Source organism: Callospermophilus lateralis, chromosome 2 (assembly GCF_048772815.1).
Source record: "Callospermophilus lateralis isolate mCalLat2 chromosome 2, mCalLat2.hap1, whole genome shotgun sequence".
In the NCBI taxonomy this organism is placed as follows: domain Eukaryota; kingdom Metazoa; phylum Chordata; class Mammalia; order Rodentia; family Sciuridae; genus Callospermophilus; species Callospermophilus lateralis.
The window spans coordinates 188,044,759-188,060,059 of NC_135306.1; positions in this window are offsets into that span (position 1 = coordinate 188,044,759).

The window sequence follows — 15,301 nt, forward strand, 5'->3', positions numbered from 1 at the left end:
TTTAGGACCCTTGCTGACTAAATAGCTTCCTGGAATATTTATACTTTGATGGATAAGAAAAAAGGGGGTATGGCATAACCTATGTTGGTTAATTAGATCATATGCACATTATTTCTACCCAAATATCACTGTCAAATGAATCTTGCTGTTAAGCTCAATAATTTTGGAACAGAAAAATTCTTCCCCAATGGGAGGGAGAAAATGTTTTTAAGAAATAGTACATTCTATTAATTTACCTTTCTGCTCAATCATGTCCACTTTTCTTCCTCTTCCACGTTTAAAGCATGTCTGTCATAAATTTGACTGACAGAGCTACTTTTCGCTAGAACACTTTTCATCTCATGGAAGAAGGAAGAGTACCACACATTGGCTTTCTAAGGATCTTCCTGGAAATTTCACTCACATTTCATTTGTCAAACAAATTCCATAAGGAAGCCTAACAACAACAGAGGAAGGAAGAATATTTCTCATGTAAGGAGGGATACAATTTTTTTAATCAAAACTACAGTTCATCATACCTGGACTGCCACCTGGTGAGGAAGTAGGCGCTATGTGCGGCAGACTCCACGAGACTGCAGTTTCTATAAGTATTTGTTTTACTGATAATTCATATAAATTAACTCCATTGTAAATTGAGTTCAAGAACTGCTGAAGACAAATCATCCTTTTCTCAGTGATTTGCAGCATACATTAGCGTATTAAACAATATATATGGTATTGCAATAAAGAAGCCTATTTAATCTATCTAATCCCAAATTGTTGACTCTGAGGCTTCTTTGCATTCTGGGAAATGTCACTGCAGTGATATTCATTCTGGGATATTCTGTAGCACAGTAGAGCCATAATATTCATCAGAAATATCTTCTAAATTCACAAATCTTTAAATTCAGGAGTAATTCATTCTCACCAAGATTTTTCCTTTATCATATTCCCAACCATCATCATATACTTCCTATGCCACAATTCAATGCCTTTTTCATTTTATACAGAGTTTCACTTTTTATTAAACATCCTATACTTACCTTACCAAAAAAAAATTTAAAAAACACCTGACTTACTTTATGTTACTTTATGAGAAATATTAAATTTGGCACAAGAAGAAAATGACATGTTGCATTATTTCTTCTTCCCACTTATTGTGGTAAGATATATGTCATACAACATTTGCCATTTTAGCCATTTTATTCCTATAATTTAATGAATTAATTACATTCACAATTTTGTGCAACCACCAACAGTATTTATTTCCAAGACTTTTTCATCACCCTAAACAGAAATTCCATAATGATTAAGTAATAGCTTTCCAACTGTCTTCCTCTAGCTCCTGTTTGAATCTACTTTCTGTATCTATGAATTTGCTTATTCTGGACATTTCATATAAGTAGAAGTATGCAATATTATTGTGTTGTGCCTGACTTTCTGGACTTGGCATACTTTTTGAAATGTTATTCTTGTTGTAACACTTATCAGACCTTCATTTCTGCTTACAACTGAGTCCATTGCTTTGTATGTATCACATATTGGTTATCTACTCTTCTATTGATGGGCATTTACGTTGTTTCAAGTTGTGGGCTGTTATAAAGAATGCCTCAATGAACACAGGCATATAAACATCTGTTTGAGTCCCTGGTTTTGATTCTTTTGGATTTCTGGTCTGGTAATAATTCTGTGTTTAGCTCTTTGAGACACTGCCAAACTATTTTGCATGGTGGTTACATCATATGCCATCTCTACCAGCCATGTGTAAATGTTACAATTTTTCCACATCCTCATTTTGCTCATTTTTTAATAGATACAAGTTTTACCATGACTACCCCCAGTTCCTTTCATGTGAGATTCAAATTCACACCTTGGAAATGTTGTGAATTAAATAGATACTACTCATTTGTGTATCTTTGAAGGTGCTAATGCTATTTTCATTAGTAATAATGATATTGATAATATACATCAAGGGTCTACCGTAATCAGAAACATTGAAAAAGTAACTTAGATTGATGAAAGAGCCCGACTCTGACAAAGTAATTCCCTGATAGGTTTTGCTGGATCTGGTCCCACAAATGCATCAAGTAACTGATCTTAATTTGTTTTTTTCAAATAGATTTCCTGCCAAGCATAGAGATATTCCTCCACTGTAAATCACTAAATGAGCTCTCTTATATGAATGAGTCCCTTGAGAATGGGCCAGGGTGATGTGACTGTTTTCTAGAACTTGTTTCCTTGGTATATGTAAGGCTGCAGCTCTTAGTTGAAGAAAAGGAAATGAATCCATACACATTGAGTTCCTTCTGTAGGAACTTTCTCATTTCACATACACAGTGGTACTGTGAGCTAGAAAGACCATGTAAAAATGTCATTAGGCACCTGGTCTTTGGGTTTGGATTATTTTGGTTTAGCTTCTAATGCCAATGCTGAATTGCTACCTCACCTTTAGCAACTGTCTTGCATTTGTCCATTCCCACTTTAATTCAGCAAGAATTTATTGAGTATCACATGGTGTCAATGCTTATAGTAGTCAAAAACAACATATCTTCTACTGGTTGGAAAGTATAAACTACTTGAAAATATAAGATATAAATTAAAATGCTATAAATAACAATTAAGCATGGAGAGAGGTTAAGGAATAACCCATTTTATCATCTGAAATAATGACACCTACCTGAAAGGCTCCTTGTGTCAGAGTGAGACAATCTATTTAAAGTGCTTAGGTTGGTTTATAGGGGATGTTATGAAGTGATGAGGGCATTATGACCAGATGGATTAAATGTGCAACTCCCTCCTTAGCAATAGCTGAGTTTAAATTGAAATATAATTAGTCTGCCCACAAATATCTTTCCATCACACTGTACTTTCTTCCTGATTCTAAATGTTAAGAGAGAAATGGGGAGAAAAGTTATCTATCCATGAAATGCAAACACTTCCCATGGCTGGTGAGAGTTATGGAAAGCATGAGAATTTGGGGTGCTCCCTAACTGTGTTGACACAAACAAGCTCTACCCATATATTTTTTTCAGGATCTAAGGAATTAGCAGAAGTTAAAAACAGAACCCACTGTTTAAATTGGTACTGAGTGAGTGATATACATTGGGTTTCCATACAAATTGAATGACAACTCATCTCAGGTTCCCTGGGACAATCTGTGTGTATGTTGGTGGGTCTGCCACATTATTAATATACTCCTCATTTCTTGTCGCAGTCATCTCTCTCTGGACACTAAATCATATGCCGGCCTACCTAAGTGCATACACTGCTTTGAAGCATGGAGTAGGTAGTAGCTGCTAGAGTTAAAGCTTTGTAAAGAAGAAAATTTTACTTTGAATTATTTAATTATAGCCCAGAAGGAAGTCAAAAATCCATCATTTTTATGTGCTTTGTAGTTTGATTTAATGAGATTCAATTTGAAACTTTGCATCTACTGGCATATAATAAAATTAATGGCATTTTTCTATTATTTCCTATGCTTGATTCCACATACTTATACTGCAAGTGAAAAATTTGATGTCTAAATAAACACAGCAAAAAAAAAAAAAAAAACCCACTGTCTCTGGTGATATTTCATGTTATTAGTGAAGTTTTATAAGTAAGGTTTTTATCCCCCTCCTTGAATACAGATGAAAAACAAATAAGCTTGTTCAATAGAAGTGATGCTGATCTAAGAGGGAGGCGAGGATTACGGTGCTTCCAGACTTAATGCAGCTTTAGTTGCTTTGTTTTCTAACTGCAAATTGGTAAGCAAATTAAAAAGGCATCAAAAATAAACACAGTCTCATGGCAGGTGTTCCGTGTCCACAGAACATATTTTAGAGGAGCTGTAACTTATATTATCCAACAAAATATTAAAATAAACGAACTCTTAAAATATCCCTTTGGTTTTGCATCAAGTAATAGACTATTTCTTCAGGAGACACACACATTTAACCATTGTCCAAACTCTGATAGCTTTCTCATTCAACTGAGTTTTGAAATCAGAACTTTGAACTTTGTGCAAAAGCATAAGCCTACTTGACATTTAAATTAACTTTTGTGGTGGTGGTGGTTTTGTGGGGATTGCCCTATGCCTTGGCTTTTCACTTTTCTCTGCATTTCCATAATGAGTCTTGACCTCATGAACCCTATCTTAGAGTCTGCTTCTTGGGAAACCAATGTAAGAAAATGATGCATTACACAGGAAAACAGAACAGAAACATTTGGTATAAAGCATTGATCCCCACTGAGCTGAGGACTTCTGCAGTGATACTGCCATTCTGCCCCCTCAACCTCCCTAAATTCAATCACTTTTGCTTTACTGAATCCTATACCATTTACCATCCATCCACTCACTTGACATTTAACTTAACATATTATATATATATATATATATATATATATATATATATATATATATATTATAACATATTCTATTACTGTGACATAAATTACCATAGACATCACACTTATTTTCACTGTTTAGGAGTTTAGGTATAACTTTGCCAGGATGAAATTAAGGAATCTTCCAGGACCATAATCTCATTGCAAACTCAGAGTCCTCTTTCCAATTTGGTGGTTGTTGGCAGAATTTCATTCCTTGAAGTTAATGGATAAATAATTCCTCCTCCTCCTCCTCCCACTCTTCCTCCTCCTTTTTTTTTTTTTTTTTTTTTGGCTGCTGGCCAGAGGACACCCTCTGCTCCTAGAGGCTGAACTATGTATCCCTCCAAATTCAGTCCACAGCATTGCTGTCTTCTTCATTGCAAGCAGGAGTACTCTCTTTTACTTTTAATTCATTTGACTTCTTTTAGGGAGTCATCTGATTAGGTCAGGCTCACTCTCCCTTTTTATTAACTCAAATGCAACTGATTAAGGGTATTAATTACATCTGGCACATCCCTTCTGTCAAATAATGGAACATAATTGGGAGCTTTAGTGAGTTATTGTATTCCCAAGGCCCTCTAATGCTCTAAGGGAGGGGATTATATAGGGATGGAAAGCAGCAGCAGCGGATCTTGGAGACCCCTCATATTTTCACTTACCAAGCTCCTTCCCTGCTCCATGCCTACTCACAGCACACGGAGCCCTTTGCTGTGGAGTAAGACTCTACAGTAAAAAATTACTATGGATTTTAGGAAGTACACATGAACTTGACTTACTTGCTATTGTTTTATAAAAGAAGTCTCTATCATTTGACTTCCACAATGCAAATGTCAAATCACAACAATATTTGCTCCCTCATTTATAGAGTAAAACAGACCTGCAGCCAACTATCGGACTTCCATAATTCTTTCCCAGATATGTAAAATGGGAAATACCTGTCTGATTGGGTTACTAAAAGTATTAAAGGAAATTACTAAAGAAGCAACAGAAAGATTTTAGGTGTCTAGCACATGGATGGTACCTTATCTTCTTATTCCTTGTAAAGAATGTCTTAACTGAATTTTCCAGAAGGAAAAGCTATTTTCTAAGAACATGTGAACATGTTTGCCTGACAAGCAACAGATGCTTTGGAAAGTAATTAACCAGTGCATACAGACAAGGATCTTTATCAGTCACAGGAAGCATTTTACATGGAAAAAGCAGCCTAAATGAGGTGAATTAGAAAAAGGCAATTTCAGACTGATTTTTTTGACAGAGCAGAGCGGAGTGAGGAGTCATGGAGAGTGCTTGGAGAAGCCTGATGTTTTACAAATAGTTAGATATTAAAAATTCAGAGGCATGAGAACTTGATGGATATTGCGGAATAAGGAAAAATAGATGTTTTCTAGAGAAGCATGTCTTATTTTTGTTCAAGGGTACTTTTGAACTTCAGCCATCAAAGGATAAAGAGAGGTGAACAGGTAAGGCTTTAATAAACACTTGATGATGAAATATTCAGAATGTTAACGTATTGCTTCTATATTCAAACAGTGCAAAGCATTTAAGTTTGATGGATTTTTTTTTTTTTTGGTCCTGATTTTAAAGTCACATTGAGAGCTTATGGTGGTTCAGACATTTTTCTAAGCATTTGGCATACATGGCTTAATTCAATCCATGCTGAGGTATGCAAAACCATTTTTAACTACTCTTAAAATGAGGATACAGAGATTCAAATAAATTAACTAACCTGCCCAGTGAGGACAGGAAGCAGGCAAAGCTGGTCTGGAATCCAGCTCTGAATAAGTCCCAGACTATGCTCTGAAATACTCTACTGCACATGTCTAAGGTAATAATGCCCTTGGTATTTTTATTTTTTAATTTTTTGCAGGAATCTTTTTGTCAGTCTGGAATCACCCTGCTAAGATCTGTTCAGATCAGATGACTTGACTCTTTCCATAGGGCTTTCTGATTTGCATTTATGGCCATATTTCTCTTCTATGCCCCTTGTGGGCTGATTGAGGAATGGGAGTCAAGGATAAGCTCTGAAGAACTCTAGCAGAAAAAAACCCCTAGCAAATGCTTCATTTACAGAAACGAAGGAACGCTCATTGGTTTCACCCATGCTTTCTAATGCGATCACACATGCTAGTGTGTTAACAGCAAAGCCCATCACAAATGACTATTTCCACTTTCAAATCATCTCTTATTATCTCTGCTCAGTGACTGTGAGCAGGTTTAATCTATTCCTCACCATTCAAACCATTTTATTCTAACTACCAAATAACATTTCCCATTTCCCATATTCAGGGAAAGGCTGAATCATTTAAATAGAGTTTTGCATGACTTACTTAAAGCTGACAGTTTGCACGTGTGGAATTTAAACTCTCCAGAAACCTGAAGAATATCCTTAGATTTTATTAGTTTGCAATTTTTTGAAAGATGCAATAAGACCCTCGCTTGAAGGGATGATGGTGATACAAAAAACTCCCCTAATATCAAAACAAATCTCCTGAGTCAGGTCAGCACTGAATCTAAATTGTAATTCTCCTGAATCCATGTAGTATTATGAATTCTATTCTCCTTTCTTATTCTAAATCACTTTTCCATGAATTCAAACTGATTTTCTCTAGAGACTTTAGGCATTTTTCACAATATCTGGGCCATATTTATATTTCAGAAAACAGGTATGAAAAGAAAGAGTTTAACCAGAATTTACAGATATGAACATTGTCAAAAAATTATCCAATATGCAACTAAGTGGTAAACTGAACTACATTTTAAAGGAAAAATTTCCTGAAAAGTTCTTCACTGTGCAATATTTGGTTAGAGGAAATACAAAGTGCTGTACAGAGGGCATTCTTATTAAGTGGAAAATAAATAGAAAATTATTCAGAAATAATAGTTGTCCTTACAAAATGGGCATACAACTTTACAGATGAAAGGCATACATTGTATAAGAAAAAGGCATATTGGCATCAAAGTTACCAAACTAGAAAACCTCAATTTTTGCCAGTTCTAATTGGGTAATTATGGGAATGTTATTTAACCAAGACAACATCTTACGTCTTCTTATTTGTAAAGTGGGGAGGATGACAGTCATTTCACAGACTCATAAAGATTAGAGAGAGAGATGAAACTCAAGTCTCTCAGAGGTAGCTGTACTATTTCATTTCCTTCACAAATATACTTCAATTTTGTTAGCAAATTGCTCACACCTAAGCCTTGAATCTAAAACTGGAAAAAGTCCATGACTATAGTTAGTGGTCTCAAAATATTATCTGGGCATAGAAACATGGGCCAGACCAATTTAAATTATTACTTCTCTTTGTGTTCATAATTAATTGAATGAGGTCAGAACAAGACCATCAAAATACTACCCCTATGGGATTTTAATAAAATTATGTTTCATTCAGTTTAGTTTCATCATGGATTCACCTCACTGTTGGGTCCTGTGACGATCACACATTATTTAACATCTAAGATATATCTCATTTCACTCTTTAGCAACCAACCCAGCTTATAAGGTGCATGATTAATTTGGAGTAAAAATAAGGGAGCATTTTAAACTTTGCCACAGTTTTTTTTTCCATTCCTACTATGATAATGACATTAAATATTCTATCTCTCTATTCAAATGTTTAAAATCCTAAATCAGGTAATACACATAAAACTGTTTTGATAATATAATTTTTGCTATGGATGATTATAACTATTAAATATGTAGATGATATATTATTCCACACTTAATATTAGTCAATTTAAACATTGCTGCCAGCATTCTTCACAATTTGTGATTATCACCCCAAATGTGATCATTGTGGTCCCAGTTATGTTCTGGAAAACATCTGCCTGGGCTTGAAAGTACCAATAGGGATATTTTGTGACCTCTGGAAGTAAGACAAATATCATCCAGAAAACCAAGACCTTCAGGATCTCATCAGTTTTCATGATGCAAATTAGAAAATACAATAAGCAAAACATACCACAGATTGACAAAAAGTCTTCAATTTCCTTTACTTTCGAAGACACATAAATGAGTAGTTGTCTTGGGCAAGTGTCTGTGGAATTTGTCGAGGTTTTATAAACGTTGGGTCTTTCTATGAATTTGGGTTCAAATTATATTTTCTTTATTTTTATTTCTTATACAAATACTTTCTTACCATTCTAAGTATTAACCATTTGTTTTTAATTTACAAAATGCAGGCCATTACCACATGTGAATATTAAGAGACGGTGATACACTGAACCCTTGAAGAGTCTAGTTTCAAAAGCTAAAATGCGTGGACTCCTCGATGCCCTAATTTTTAAATCACAAGCAAATTAATTTTTTCTTCTTAAGTAATTTTCCTCATTTTACAAATGGAAATCATGATAGAATCTAACTTATGGGGTCTTGTGATGATTAAATGAGACAAAATGGATAAATTGTTTCTAAAATAATTACCCCTATGCTAAGGCTTAGAGTTGACTTTGCTTGTTAGACTCATATATGCATGAGTGTTTTTTCACAGTGCTTTCTGTTGAACCACTTCTGAAACCATTCTAGCTGACAGGAATGTACTTGCTGGCCATGGTGGTTGGTAGACATTGGGAACCAATAATGATCCAATAATGATGACATTTTAGGATGAAGGAAAAAATGTGAGCTTTTTGTTTTTTTCTAATTGTGATAGATAATTAAACACTGTATTAGTCACCTTTCCCTTACCATGATAAAATACCTGAAAAAAATCAGCTTCAATATAAAGGATTTATTTTCTCTCATGGTCTCAGAAGTTTCAGGCCATGATCACTAGGCTCTGTTGTTTCTGGGCCTGTGGCAGGGCTGAACATCATGGCAGAATGCATGTGATGAAACACAGCTGCTCTCCACGTGCTGGCCAGGAAGCAAACAAGAGAAACAGGAAAAAAAAAAAAAAAAGGACCAGGGTGAAAACCTAACCATCAAGAGGGCACACTCAGTGACCACATTCTTCCAACAAGGCCCATCTCCTAGTCTTCACAACACTCCCCAATAGCTCACAAGTGTATCAATCCATTGATGAGGTCAGGACCCTCATGTTACAATCACTTTTCCCCACTTCTAGCCACTGTTGTACTGGAGAGGGGTTGGACCAAGCTTTCCACACATGAGTTTTGGGGGAACATTCAAGATCCAAACCATAATATATACAGTGCTATCATCCTTAGACATAAGGAAAGACGAATATTTTTCTCAGTTCCATTGCATTTTGGGAGAATCATGTAACTAATTCTTGTCAGTGGATTGTGATAGGCATTGTTGCATGTCACTTTCATGTTGAGGCAGTAAAAACCCTGTGCAATAATCCAATACTCTCTTACCCTTTTGAGACAAGTGTAGAAGCATAAATGGAGAGCCAAGATTAAGCAACTTGGATGGCATAAAAGAATCTGCCCTGGGCAGGTATCTGCAGAATTTGGTGGAGAAATAAACTTTGTGCACCATACTATCAGAATTTCAGGGTCACTTGATGCTTCAGAATCAGCCTTTATGAATACATAGCTTTTGTAAACAAACATGTTTAGTAGAAAAAGTACAGATATCACATTTTCTTATAAATCTACTCCTAATAAGTGACATATGATCTTAACCTAATTTTTAATATTAGAAAACAGTCATAATTTGTTAATACAACTATTTCCCTAATACGAAGGGGAACAATTATACATGGTGACCTTGGGGGAAAATAGTTTCCACATTCAAAAATGAATATTAAATTTTTTTCATGCTGAATACAAATATGTGAGCTATCATGGACAGATAAAGCACAAAAATATGATAACATGTGCCACCATGAGTCTACTACCAACCTGCCCATCCTCCTTTATGAACTCTGTAGGGTCTATAGGCAGGACAGAACAAAAGGAGTCAGTTTCTTTGCTTGGAAGATGTGCAGAAATAGTGAGGAACAAATGGAGATTTGCCAAGATATTTACCCTATGTCTACATTATAGAAACTTGTAGGAAAATTTCCCCTCAAGTATGACACTCTTACAGCCAACCTGATGAAGCAAAACAATTGAAGTTGTTGACAAATCATCTCAATTTGTCTCCTATGATATGGAATAAGGCTTCTATTAACAGGACTCCACACAGCAAGGTGAGGTCAACCTTTTATATTGACCTTCACTATGTTCCCCTAGACCAAACAAATTGAACACATTGAATTATCAGTTGTAAGTTAGAAACCCAGGTGACTTTCACTCTAAGTGTCTGTATTGCCTATACTGATTGGCCCATGGCTGTAGTCCAGGTTCAGAAGGACACCTTAATGATTGCATTAAGCTGGCTTGCATGGAGGAAGTCTAGGGTAATTTGATTATCCATAACAACTATGGCCAATGAACTTGACCTACATGTATTTCAGGGCCAAGGTGTTTTTACTGCTTGCTTCAACAAAAATTCAAGAATAAATTTTAACCAGTTTTTTTTTTTCCAATGACTCTCAGGATCAGGGTACACATGTCAAAAAAAAAACAAAAAAACAAAAAAAAACTGCATTGGGTGTTCCTTCTAGGAAACAACTTGACTAAACAAAGGTACTATTGCTTTTGAAGGATCTCTGCAATCATCTGAGGGCTACATTGCTAACTGGTGCTCTTTCCTTAGATGCCCTAAAGTACAGTGACCTTAAGAGGGACGCCAAATTAATGTTTGACTTCTACACATAGTTTGTAGCCTCAAGAGTGTGCATGATATCCTGGAGAGAAAAATGTATTTGTTTGACTATTATTACCCTCCTTGATGTAAGACCTATATGAGATGGAGGGCAAAGGTGAATAGTACCTCTAATGTGACCTCCAATAGGACTGGTAGCAATGGGAAGCCTGGTTAATTTTGAGTGAGTGAGTCTAATCTTTATTTTTGAAAGAATGGATTGAGGAAAGTCAGTTTACCCTACTGTGTTCATTCACAATGTCAACATATAAAATAAGAGACTCTCTAAAGAAAAAAATCAATTTATTTGGGAATAAGCCAAGGATACAATCTGGGAAATGCATGCCAGAAGAGATCATAGGCATATCCAGAAAGGTTGAAGCAAGAAGTTTTAAAAGGCCAAAAGGAAACATCAGTCTAAGCTATTTTTAAACAAATCATTGGTCAAAGAAGCTCATCAGAGGTTCTGGCTTTGCTGATTGTTGTACTGCTATTACTAGTTAGATCCCAACTACTGGCCATTCTTAGGCAATGCCTTGATAAAAATGATTCTAGCTGCACAGGTGTGATTTAGCAAGGCTACTTACAAGATTTCAGTTAGGAATAGCTACAGAAAAAAATACCATCAAAGAAATTACCTGTGTTGCAAAAATGTGGTTGGGTACTCTTTTGATATAGCCTCCCCTCATAACCCCTGAGCTCCATTTAGTTTGGTTTGACATAAATGACTATTTTGAAACTGACATCTTTCACAATATCAAAACAGAACAATTTGAGTGGCATATAGAAAAATTTGAGTGCCCCATAGAAAGACTGAGTGTCAATTACAGGAGTAGGTATGGAGGAAATATTTGAATGTTTTGATGAATTTTTGCATGAGGGAGGTCAGGAGCTGGGAGTACTTCCTATTTTCAACACAATTTTTTTTGTAAGGTTAAAGGGGACATGATCAAATCATGAATAATTGTATATTTTATGATTCTGTGTTTCATATTTGCCTACAGAGTGGTATCATCATCTGTTTTGTTTGATGCAGACCAGATTACCTAAAAGCATTATTCCCTTGATTTATAACCTTATGGAGTCTAAGTTCAAGTTGAGTCATCTCAAAATAGAGACTATACTCACCATTGCTAGCCCAGGGACTATTTTATGACTACTACCAACCTAGAGGATTATTTTGTTGTGCTGCAACTACTATTCACAAAGATGACAAAAACTAAAATGTATTTGATACTTTCATATGCTTGATATGTTCTCAATTATTTTGGTGAGGTTTCAGTAATCCGTGTTACACATATTTCTATACACTTCATTTTTTGCTTAGCCTGGATTTGAATTTGCAATCCTCCTGCCTTAACCTCCCAAACTACTGGAACTACAGGCATGCACCACAGCACCAGGCTCTCTGCTTCATTTTTGTTTGTCTCCAGAAAATAGGTTGAGATGAAGAACAAAGGGACATACCGAGGCCAGAACTTAGACATATGAAGGATATTATCTGTTGGAATTTGCTCTTTTCCTGGCCTCTGTGGGAGCCCAGGCGTTACATGTTGCCAGAACTGCTATGTTAAATGACATTTAGCTTCTCTCTCAATTAGGAGTTGGCTTAATCTGGAAAGCCCCAAGGAAAATGGCTAATAATAGTTTGTAGTTTAAGAGATATAATACCACCATTTTGGGACCACACTTGATTTAGCTATTCATAGAACAAAGGATTCCTTATAGATTTTAGAATATTGTTCTAGGTTTTGCCAGCTGAAGAACAATCATTTTGCCTGGATCTTCTCTATCAAACCCTGAAAGTTTAAAGGATTTATAAGAGGTACCCTAATATTGGGTACATCTAGAAGGCATGACCTCTTTCCATATTTTGTGGATTACCACATTATGGCATGCTGGCTTAAATAAAAATTTCACATTAACAAACACAAATTCAGTTTGTTAAATCATGTGCAACTCAGACTTCATTTCTCTTCTCTTTTTTAAAAAAAAAATCTAGATTTTTATGAACTAAAGTCAAAGCTTTTAAATGTTTCCAAAGTAGTATAAAATATATTTGAAGTTTCTCAGACATTCCAAACATTTGCCTCTGTTTGGGGACTAATGTATTCATTCATTTGCTTTTTAGTCTTAGCTCTCTCCATGAAAGTATTAGATCAGGTAAACACTGATGCTGTCCATTTGTCTTCCAGTCTCTTAGCAAATAATCACTCCTGTACGCACCAGAAAATGAAAAGGAAATAACCCACAAAGGACAGTGATGATTTCAATCAATAGGCAGAATTGTTCTTCTTCAGATGGGATTTGCCCTGCTCAACTTACTTTTGTTATCTTTGCAGAACAACCTCGTGTAATGGAAATGGTGGAAGCGAATAGGCTTTTAATTGGATCAAGCTATTATGGATCCTAGAGCTGCCAAAACAGATGGAAAATTCTGTGTTCTTAGTTTTCACCAGGAAAAAATGTACTTCAAAGAGAAAATGGGGTTGCTTACAGTCAGTTCTTAGCTCATCCATAGTCATTTTCAACAGCAGGACTCAGTCCTCTTAGCATCACATAGTGTCTTTTCAAAGGTGGTCTTTCCTAGCCACAGAGAACCAACCGCAGAGCATCTCTTCCACCTTCCACCTGGGTTGATTTTTAAATGTAACCAAAGAGAATATGAAATCTTTCTAAGTGCCAGAAAAGAAACTCAGCACAGTGTTTCTGATTAATTCTTGGTAACTCAGTCTTCTTACCTATGTTTCGAAGTAACTAATAACTATTGGAACAGCCACATTCATGGCTGTTGTGAGAATTAGGTACAATAATGTTTGTGAAGGTGCTTTACAAATGGGAAATCTCTCTGTAAATTCACAGAGGATCATATTATTCACTGTTACTTAATCAGATCCTCCAAATATCTTCAAAGTTTGAGGTAAAGGTTTAAAACACTCCCCACTCATACCATTTTCCTCTTAAATTCCACTTGGGGTGGGAAATCACTCGAATTCTGTCCTAATAAGTCATTCAAGCACTAAGTTCACCATAACATCTATAAAACTTCATAGACAAGTTTGTGTGAAATTCCAGGGACTTGGAATTTCAATCCTACCCTATTGACAAAGACCTGAATATATTAAAAGATCCTCTAAGAATGAAAAATTAGTAAAAATTCATTAGATTTCACATTACTAATTTTTCAAAGTAGCCTGTTGAAAAACTAGATGATAGGTCTGTTTATTTAAGCTATATTTTGTCAGATGATCAATCTTGATGTTATGTTGATGGTAACCTATAGATCATGGTTGATGTGTGTGTGTGTGTGTGTTTGTGTGTGTGTGTCTGTGTGTGTGTTTGTGTGTGTGTGTGTGTGTGTGTGTGTGTATATATATATAATAGAGAGGGAGAGAAAGAGAGAAAGAAGTAAGAAATAGCGTCTTGGGCAAATTGACACAGCTCATAAAACAGTGAAGATGTTTCTCTATTTATGATGGAGTTATCCACCATAAATTGAAAAAATATTGTAAGTCAAAATGCATTTATTATACCTAACCTACCAATCATCATAGTTTAGTAGGACAGCACATTACAACATATAGGTTGTTTATCTTCCTGATTACGTGACTGACGGCAAGCTGTAGCTTACTGCCCCTTTCCAGCATGAGTATCGGACTTCATATTATTAGCCCAGAAAAAGATCAAAATTCAAAATTTAATCTAGTTTCTGTTGAATGTATATCTCTTTAACATCATTGTAAGGTCTAGAAATTGTAAGTCAAACTGGGAAGTTGGAAACTGTCTATATATTTACTTAGTACCTGAAATACATAAGTGTATAGAATATAAAAGTAGGAAACTGTCTTGGCTCATAAGCAGCTTTTAACCTGGAAGACAAATCAAAAAATTCATTTGACATTTTCAGTATCTTTAAGTGAGTCAGTTGGCTCATGTAATAAAGTTGCCTCAACAGCTAAAGTAATGACAGTGTACTTAGTTTTTATATTTAAATTTCCTTTACAAGAAGAAATTTATTATCTTAAGTTGAATTTCTGGAGATGTGAGCATCCAGGAAGAGAAGATTTCCATCAAGGAGAGAGGGCATTCCCTCCTTACCTGAAAGAACCATATTAACCAAACTTCAGCTCATAAGGGCTAATATTTATATTTTCCATCATTCTAAATTAGTACTAAAAAATCTTAGAAAAGAATGGTTGATATTATTTTCATCCTTTCTTCCCTTAGTCACTTGTCTACTGGTCATACATGGGTCTAATTCATACCTTAGATCCAGGTGGACAACCCAAGAGAGTG